The 9568-nt window shown below is 46.0% G+C and overlaps 1 long non-coding RNA gene across 1 annotated transcript; it reads right to left on the bottom strand.

Moving 5' to 3' along the window:
* Nucleotides 1–295: 295 nt before the first annotated feature.
* LOC138373577 (uncharacterized) lies at nucleotides 296–8719 on the bottom strand. Its single transcript, XR_011231191.1, has 3 exons — nucleotides 8451–8719; nucleotides 1769–1971; nucleotides 296–1233 (listed from the first exon to the last, which is right to left on the bottom strand). It is a non-coding gene; the product is annotated as an uncharacterized lncRNA (long non-coding RNA).
* Nucleotides 8720–9568: the final 849 nt, after the last annotated feature.

Raw genomic sequence — 9568 nt, 5'->3', positions numbered from 1 at the left:
TCGGCCGCTGGATGCAATGGACTTGAGTCGAGGACGGGTTGCCAGACGCCATCAGTTGTGAGTCGTGTGTAACAGCTTTTCATTCATAAACAGGGTTTGGCGGCTGGTTTAAATAGCTTGGATCTTTGTATGTGAGGACGGGCTGTATTCTAAGAATGGGTTGATCTCATCCTCATACCTTGCAGCTTGTCACAGCTGCGACATGCCCCAAATTTTGGCGCATTACAAAAATTGAACATTGCGTATTTTTTAAAAAATATGCATTTTCTGACCAGGGGGAAAAAGACACAGGCCGTTTGGGGCTTAAATTTATTAGTAAATTAAATTCTGCAGAACGTGTAAATAATATAAGTAGGAATTAACAAATGTAACATGTCCATGTCTGAGGACTAATAATTAACTTAAAATGTACCCCCGTAGTAGTAAACATAGCCTAGTGACATGGCAAACACGTTCTGCAGAAACCTAATGGCAGATGAAATGTAATTAGAACTAGGTATAACAGTCAGGACACAAAGGGGAAATAAAGTGTATAAACACAACACTTAACGGAGCCCGACCAAGACATAATGGGAAATCCTAGAATTAAGAGGCAGGCAGAAAATACCTAGTGACTGGGGAAAACTGATATGACAAATGGGAGAAGTTTTTCCAGGGCGTGAGGCCGGCCGCCAAGGAATAAGAAGGGTTTCCTGACTCTTACTAGCACCTAGACTGGGCAAAGGATTAGCTGTGGACAGCGGGACACTTGGGGACCGGCGCTGCACCCCCACCGCAGGCCAGCTGGCCGGACCCCCCCCCCCCCTCGAAGGGCGAGGCCCGCTGGCCGCAAGGAGGCCTCAGAGTGGCAGAGCAACAACGTCCCGGACGTAGTCAGCTGGGGGTTCCAGCTGGTTGCTGGACCCGCCATTATCTCCGTTGGCGAGCCTGTCAAGAGAGCCGAGTGGCCCTGCCAATTCTAAAGGTAAGAGGGCGTGGTCGGCTGGAGGCGAGCCTAGCTCTGCGAGGGCGGCGCGAATTAAGCGCCCTGGAGAAGTCTTGCCTGTTCACTGGGCACGGGCCGGGTAGAACTTGTCGGGGGGGGGGGGGGGGGGGCTGCCTGGACTAGGGTATGCGTGCGTCCCGCGCTGTGCTTGTAGGATCCGAAGAGTGTTGATTCCTGACCATGTAAACGATACCTGGTCCAGTCGGAGCGTGCGTCGACTTTTTGTCGCGTAGATCGCCTCCCCCGGGCTGCAAGATATAAGGCAGTAAGGGTGGGCAGAAGCGGCATGCAGTGTTATCGTGACAGGCAAGAGCACAGACGAAAGGTAAACCCTAGCTGAATCAACACGGAGGAAACGAAAAAACGGGGGGAGGGAGCCCAGCAGCAGGAATTAAGAGATTCCTTAATTAACAATCCTGGATGAATAAGAGTTTTCCGAATAACTATACTGTAGCAATAAAGGGGGCTAACAATTCTAAAAATCTTCCAGCAAACGGAAGGGCGAAGTACCTTTGCTAGGAGCAAAGGTGGGAGAAAGCCAGTAGGAGAACAGCAAGGAAGCACAAAGCAACTATATAAACAGGGATAATACGAAACACTATAAATCTTAATATAAACAATACATATACCAAGAACGGGTATATACAACAAAGCAATATATACATTAACAATAAATGGAATAAGAACCAATTCTTAAAAGCCAAATCAGTAACATGCTTGTGTCCTAAGCGGGTCCAATACAAAAAAATTTTTTTTTTTAAGAATGTGAGCGGGGAACATTACCCTTGGTCTCCATCCCATCTGTGCCTCCAGACGGGTGATAGAGCTGAATAGAAGCCAAGGAGTCTGCCTTAAGTGGCCGCTGAGTGTAGTCTTGTGTTGTCAATGAGCGTCTGCAAGCCGCAGCTAGTACGCCGTGAACTTCGGCTACATCTTTTAGAACAGGAGCAAAGTGAAATCGACGGCAGGGAACTGGCATCCAGTAACTGTAATAAGGATAATATTAAGAATACAATGTCGTAAATAACCGTACAATGTAAGAATACAATGTAATATCGTAAATAACCCATGACGGCAAGTGCCGCAGAATAGAAGAAATTAAGAAAGCAACGGCAAACCATAATAACAATTTATATTCTTAATAAAATACTGGAATGACAGTAACGATACGGAATAATATTAATACTACAATATAGCCCAGCAAATAAGGGAAGATAATAGTATTAACGTAGGCCCTGGGCGGCTGCATCCCGGCGCCGCTGCGTTGCCTAGTAACACTAGAGTATGGGTGAAAGCACCCGTTAGTCCCTCCAAGACTAGTTGCTGGGACTGGGAACCCGATGCAGGGCAGGTACTCCAGGAGGCAGACACGGGGCGCGTTGTAACTATGATATGAGGAATATCCGGCTCGCGTTCTCTTCCTCGCCGCAGTAGGGTGAGGAGGGGGGGGGGGGGGTTCCGGCTTGTCGTGGCTGCGAAAAAAGGGAACATAAGAAGCCGACGTTATGCGCCAAGCGGGCAGAGCACAGGGGAAGGAATAGCAGTTTGAATGCACTGCAACTAGCGTACCCTAGCTGAAATTAACTTAATGGCGCAGAGGCAAAGCATTAGATTAATACAAATCCTAATTGAAAGTCCCTTAATATAACAAATTAAACGTGAAACTTAAGCAAAGTGTAAATTGCGGGACAAATTTGCTGTGTTAAATACGAATCATAATTGCGAGTCCAATAATAAATTTTTTAGGCACGAGGCGTAAGCAATGCTATAAATTGCGGAAGTAATACAACCAGAGTCTCCTGAGACTGATGGATGCCTAGTACTAATACAACTCATAACTGAAAGTCTAGCAATCATAAGATATATTTTAAAAATGTTCACAAATAATATAAATTATAAATCACCAAAACGGCGGACCGCACGACGCCAGGGCGTCAAAGCTAGAGATAAAGTTAGAGATAACCGAGACGGCGAGTAGCAACTCGCTCGGCCTAACTGGCCTTACCTAACAACTTAAAGTCGAGCGAACAAGCATAAATTTCCACCGGAAAGTAAAACCTGCAGCTGGTGTTGGGAGGGCATCAATTGAAGAATTAAATTGTGATAGGCTAAATGTAAACATTTAGGCCGTAAATAAACCACATAACTTAACCAGGAGAAACAACAAATATGCCGCAAGGGCTACCCGTAATAACAGTAATAATTTACAGAGGAAACTAAACATAAATGCAGGGCCAGACACTTAAAGCAGGAGACAAGGGCCCGTAACACCGCGACTAGCACATCCTAACTGACTTTACTTAATAACTTAAGGCAAAGCAAAAGTTAAACAAACATACTGTAAACACAGTAAAAGTAAACATGCAACAAGACAAAGCATCCTGAGCGGGAATAAAGTGAGTAGGCTAGTGGTAAATGCGAAGCCTGGGAAACTGAAGCAAGAGGCATGAGGCCTGTGACACGGCAACTAGCACAACCTAGCTGGCTTAGTTAATAACTCAAATACAATAAACACGGGTTTTATAAGTTAAAGAATTATGCACCTGGACCTTAAACCCACATTAACGTAGCGTGTATAACACAAACACCAATAGTCAAAATTGTGCAAAATAATGGATTAACTTAACGACCGTTGCCGAATGTTGAACTGCAAAATCCTGCCATCAGCGGCTGGAGCATCGGAGCTGGGCACCTGCAGCTGGACATCGACAGCTGGAGCATCAACATCTGATAAAGGGAGGAAAATAGCGGCAACTGGCCACCAGGGAAGACCTTAGTGGTAAGTAGAAGGCCAGCTGCAAGACAATTTAGGCTAAAGACTGAAATATAACTGTCAGAATAACGGGAACAATTCATGAAGCTGGGAAAGCGAGAATTACAAAAACTGAAAAGAGTGATAAATTGATGGGCGCAACGTCGGGTGGAACGCTTCAGCTAGAGCTTCATGACTGAAGCATCGGCTGCCGGGAAGCCTAACATGGAACTGGGGCGTTAGCAGCTGTAACATCGTCTGCTGAAACTAGCTGCGTCTGTGAGGGCGCCCGCTGCAACAGCTTCGGCCGAGCCACCAGCTGGGCCATCCTCTGCAGGAACACCGGCTGGGACAACGACGGCTGGGACGACGTCGTTGGAAAAAAGCCTAACAATGTAATAAATTATATTAATATGAATAATCGTAAATAAATGGTGTAAATAATAAAATTATAAACCAATAACTATAATTAATTATAAATAATTATAAATTGCAAAACAAAGTATGCTCAAAATAAAGCTGGACTATAACTCGTTAGAGAAACGGGATTAACACTTTGAGCCGAAGTAAATACAACCAAATACAATAACGAAAAGGAGTGAAAATAGGCACAACGTCAGCTGGAACGCTTCAGCTGGAACTTCGCCACCAGCGGCCTAGGAGGCTGCTGTGACTCCCGGGCTACACCGGGCAGACAACACGTCTGGGTAAACCTGCGGCCTGTGAGGCCGCAGTGACATCTGGGCTACACCGGGCAGACAACACGTCTGGATAAACCAGCGGCCTGGGAGGCCGCATATTTATATGACCAAATAAATATAAAACTGAAAACATCGCCGGCTTAACTCGCCACAGGAAGGACGTCGGCTGGGACGCCGCGGTACCTTCCGGCTAAATTGAGGAATAAACTGAAAGTCTTTAATACACGTCGTGACTGAAAGACACCATAGTATAACCTAACTAGCTCATCCTAGCTGACTTAACTTAAACTCAATGACAAAAGCGGCAGTTACACAAACATAATTGCGGCACAAAAAGTTAAATAAAACGTGGAGCAAACGCAATGTATAAATTGCAGTAACAAATTGCCGAGGGTAATCGACTCATAAATCAAGTGCAGGAATAATCTAAAGCCGGAGGCTTGCTCAATGCTAAATTGAGGAATAACTTTAGTCTTAATACGTCATGACTGAAAGACTAAGGATATAACCAGTTATTTAAGTAAGCGTTTAGTTAATGATGGAGGAACGTAAATCACCGAAACAGGAGCAGACTCCCGTTCACCAAATTGACATGAAAATACAAATTCTTTTACGAAAAGAGAATTTTTTTTTAAGGCAAGAGGTGTAAGCAATGCTATAAATTTCCTAAATTTGCCGCGTAATGAAACTAATCAAGCTGAAAGTCTAAATAAAGGAATGTATTAAAATTGAACAGAATTAAATAATAAATGACCGCAATAATTAGAATTAAATCCATCACTCTTTGTAAAATCTCTTATGTATGTACCTTACCTAAATAAACATTTATAATATAAACATTTATAAATAAACCTATATCTATATCCTGCCAAACTTGTCAAAAATTTTTGAAAAACTAATCTATAAGCAGCTTTACTCATATCTAGCCAAACTCAATATACTTAGCCCTTGCCAATATGGCTTCAAACCCAAAAAAAGCACTAACGATGCACTTATTAGTATGCTTAACTCGATTCATACAGCTCTTGATAAAAATGAGTTCCCTGTTGGGTTGTTTGTGGACCTGCGTAAAGCTTTTGATACTGTCAACCACCAAAACCTTCTTCTTAAATTACATCATTATGGAGTCAGAGGACACTCCCTACAATACCTCAAATCCTACCTTACTGACAGGCTCCAATATGTTTCTGTGAATAATACAATTTCTCCCACCCTACCCATCAACATTGGTGTTCCCCAGGGCAGCATACTTGGGCCTCTCCTCTTTCTCATCTACATTAATGACCTTCCAAATGCCTCACAACACCTCAAACCAATTCTATTTGCTGACGACACAACCTTCATTTACTCCAGTCCTGATCCCCTTGCTCTAAATGCCACAGTAAATACTGAGCTAAATAAAGTCCATCTGTGGCTAACTGCCAACAAACTCACCCTTAACATTGACAAAACCTTCTATATTATGTTTGGCAATAAATCCTCTAATCAAATAAATCTCAAAATAAACAATACCCAAATTTGTAACAAATTAGATGGCAAATTCCTTGGCATTCTCATTGACCACAAGCTGAATTTCCAGGGACACATACTAAACATATCAAAAAAAGTTTCAAAAACTGTGGGCATTCTTTCTAAGATCAGATATTATGTACCACGCCCTGCCCTGGTGACTATTACTCCCTTATCTATCCATATCTCAACAATGGTATTTGTGCTTGGGGCTCTACTACCCAAAATCACTTACGTCCTCTAATTACTCAACACAAAGCTGCTATTAGGACAATATCCAATTCTGGCCCCAGACATCACTCGGTACCCCTACTCAAATCTCTGAATATGTTAGACATTAAGTCACTGCACATTCTCTCATGTGTAGTATACATATACAAAACGCTAAACTATAATGCCAATCCTGATCTCAAAAGCTTCATAGAAGGTTGTAACAGAACCCATGAGCATCACACCAGAAATAAATACAGTTTTGATATTCCTAGAGTACGTCTTAATCAAACTAGAAATGCTCTACAAATCAAGGGGCCCAGAATGTGGAATGACCTTCCCAACCATGTTAAAGACTGTACCTCTCTCAACCAGTTTAAGTTAAAAGCGAAGCTATACCTAATAAATTACCTGTAACCTACCTTACCCTTCTATTGTCAACCAATGTCTGTTTTTTTCTTTAAAGAGCGCTGTTTGTCGACATAATTGTATTTGTGCTGCTTTTTCATCTATGTTTTCATTTCTTGTTTTCATTCTACTCATTATGCTCAATTAGTATTAAGCTTGTCATTTAAGTTTATCATGCCCGAAACGCTTTGCGTAATAGTGGCTTTAGGCATTGTATGTACTAGCTTTATCTATAAGTCTACCAATCCTTGTAAAAATTTATTGTATGTATGTACCTTACCTAAATAAAATTGTATTGTATTGTATTGTATTTGATTTGATTTGAAGTCGCTCAAGCGGCATTGCTAGACCGCACGGCCAGGTGTTGGGCTGGACGCTGAAAACTTGTGATGGGGAAGGGGCCGCATAACCGGGCACTCCAGGCAGACCATCTGGTACACGCAACCGAGGAAAACCACGGGAGTACTGTGCTACAGCGTTTGAACGAAACGTGGTGGAATTGACGTACCGGGCTACACCGGCCAGACGAAAACGTCTGGGTACGAACGTGCCGGCTATACCAGCCGGACGAAATGTCTGGAACAAATGTACCGGGCTACACCGGCCAGACGACAACGTCTGGGTACAAACGTGCCGGCTAAACCGGCCAGGTGAAAACATCTGGGTACGAACGTGCCGGGCTACACCGGCCAGGCGAGACGTCTGGAGACAAACAAACCTGCAGGTATGTTACCATACCTACCATACAAACATACCTGCATACCTGATGAACTCAAAACACGCCTGAGCGCGCCCTGGCTCACCAAGACACCCCCAAACAGAACAGGGGACCATAGAACGGTGGAGAGCCTGGGCCAAAACAGCAGGGGACGGGGAGGCACGCGGCTATAAGCCCAACCTGACGTCGAGGCAGCCCCTAGGCAAAGAAGCCTCAGGGCCTGCCGACCGGGACACCGCCACCAGGCGTGGGCGTCTCCAGCCCGTGGGCGTGAGGCAGGCCCCTCACAAGCAGGCACACCCGGGTACGACATGAACGCAGACAGACCCCCGCCCCAGGGAAGGCCACGCCGCTAATCCGCGTGGCTTAGCACCCAAGAGGGACAGGAAGGAAGCGAGACAACCCAGGGCAAGCGCTCCTCTGAGCGCCATGCCACGAGGGCGACACCGACCGGGCATGGGCCCCAAAGGTCAGGCCCAAGGAGCATAGGACCACTGCAACCTGGCCTCGTGGCGCCCCCGCCAAGGGCCTACCTTGAGGTGCTTCCGGGGCTTAGCGTCCCCGCGGCCCGGTCGTCGACCAAGCCTCCTGGTAGCCGGACTGATCAACCAGGCTGTTGGACGCGGCTGCTCGCAGCCTGACGTATGAGTCACATGACGTATGAGTGACCTGGTTGATCAGGTATCCTTTGGAGGCCGCCAGGCCGCTCACAGGGAGCCTGCCGTGCACGCACGTCCGGGCGCGGCACGCACCATGGCCCTTGGCATAGGACTACAGCAACCTGTCCACGTGGGGACGCCTCTAAGGGCGACGCCGGGGGCCCGGCCAGGCACGCACGTCCGAGCGGAGCACGAACCGGGGCCCCTAGGCGCACACCTAGGGAACACAGCTGACCAGTGCCCGCCTGGGAGATAACACTACCAGGGCGGTCCACTCGGGACACGGCGCAAACACACGCCGACCCGGGGCATTGTGGCAGCAGCAAAAAGCAGCCGCTGCAGCATCTGGCACAGACTGACAGGCGCGCCTGCATACCTCAAGACTGGCGAACGTGCAGAAGGCACTAGGGAGCTAAGGCGGCCCACACGGACCACGGGGGGAAGGCGCCAACACACGCCAGACACTGGACAGTCCTGACTAAACTTTAACAGAAAATTTTGACATTACCTTAGAGTAGGACGAGTAGGGCAGGGGGCCCCTGCCGTATCGACAGACTGATGAATGCAGGACTGAGTACTGGTCCACGTGTCGTTGAGGCGCAGCGCGGCGCAGTTTCGAGTGCTGAGACGGTCGGGTGGAGTGAGAGAGCCCCCCTCTCTGCCCCGGAATTTATATGGCCCAGACTTCCCGCGCATCTGCGCGGGGCGCACTGCGCAACTGTTTCTTTGTCCCCCCTCTTCAGAAACATCTCCGATTTGTATTTCAACTCAGAGGCCATTTGCTCAAATATAAATTAATTTTATATATTAAAATTTTCTATGAAGTTTGGCCATGGTCAATTAGTCAAGAATTGAAGTTCTTTTGGGAATTATTTGTATTTGAAGTACATGGATGAAGCATTAATGGAAGTGGGATTCGAACATAGAAAGTGACCAATACTGCTTGAGAAAATTTCGAACCTAATCAGTTGATTATAAGTCTTGTGTCAAGTTTTTCATTCATAAACATGGGGAATGGCAACTACAGACTTATCAGTCTCATGTCATGCACATGCAAAATGCTTGAAATGATCATCCTAAACCGACTGTTGCACAAAATAGGCAGGTTAAGGGAGGGGGGGGGGTCAATTGATTTGTTAAATGATTGAGCACAGCAAATTGTATAGTTAATTACTTGGCTAATGACAAGACTACGTATTCTGTATTTGTTGACATCAAAGGAGCCTTCGACAAAGCACAAGGGATTGCGATCCTGGACGAGCTTGCATGCATGGGTGTCAAGGGAAGACTCATGAAATGGACTGAAGACTACCTCATATGGAGGAAACCCAAGGTCTGCTTCAACGTAGCAGTCTCAAGAACAACAAGCATAGAACTTCCAGCCCGTCCTCCAAAGACCCAACGTGATTCCATGCACCTGCCAAACCCTCTGTTTATGAATGAGTAAGTAAGTAATTATCAAAAGATGGCACCAAACCGGGAAGGCTATGTAGCACCATCAAATGTGCGGAATAATCAGAAGGCGCTAAATATCACCAAGGATGCCAATACGAGAACAAAAACGCATGAGGCGAACGATATCAAAAGTATCCGAGTCACCAAGAATTCCACTGAAGGACAGGCGAC

This window comes from Procambarus clarkii, chromosome 42, assembly GCF_040958095.1.
Source record: "Procambarus clarkii isolate CNS0578487 chromosome 42, FALCON_Pclarkii_2.0, whole genome shotgun sequence".
Lineage (NCBI taxonomy): Eukaryota > Metazoa > Arthropoda > Malacostraca > Decapoda > Cambaridae > Procambarus > Procambarus clarkii.
This window is presented reverse-complemented; position numbering and strand designations above follow the sequence as displayed.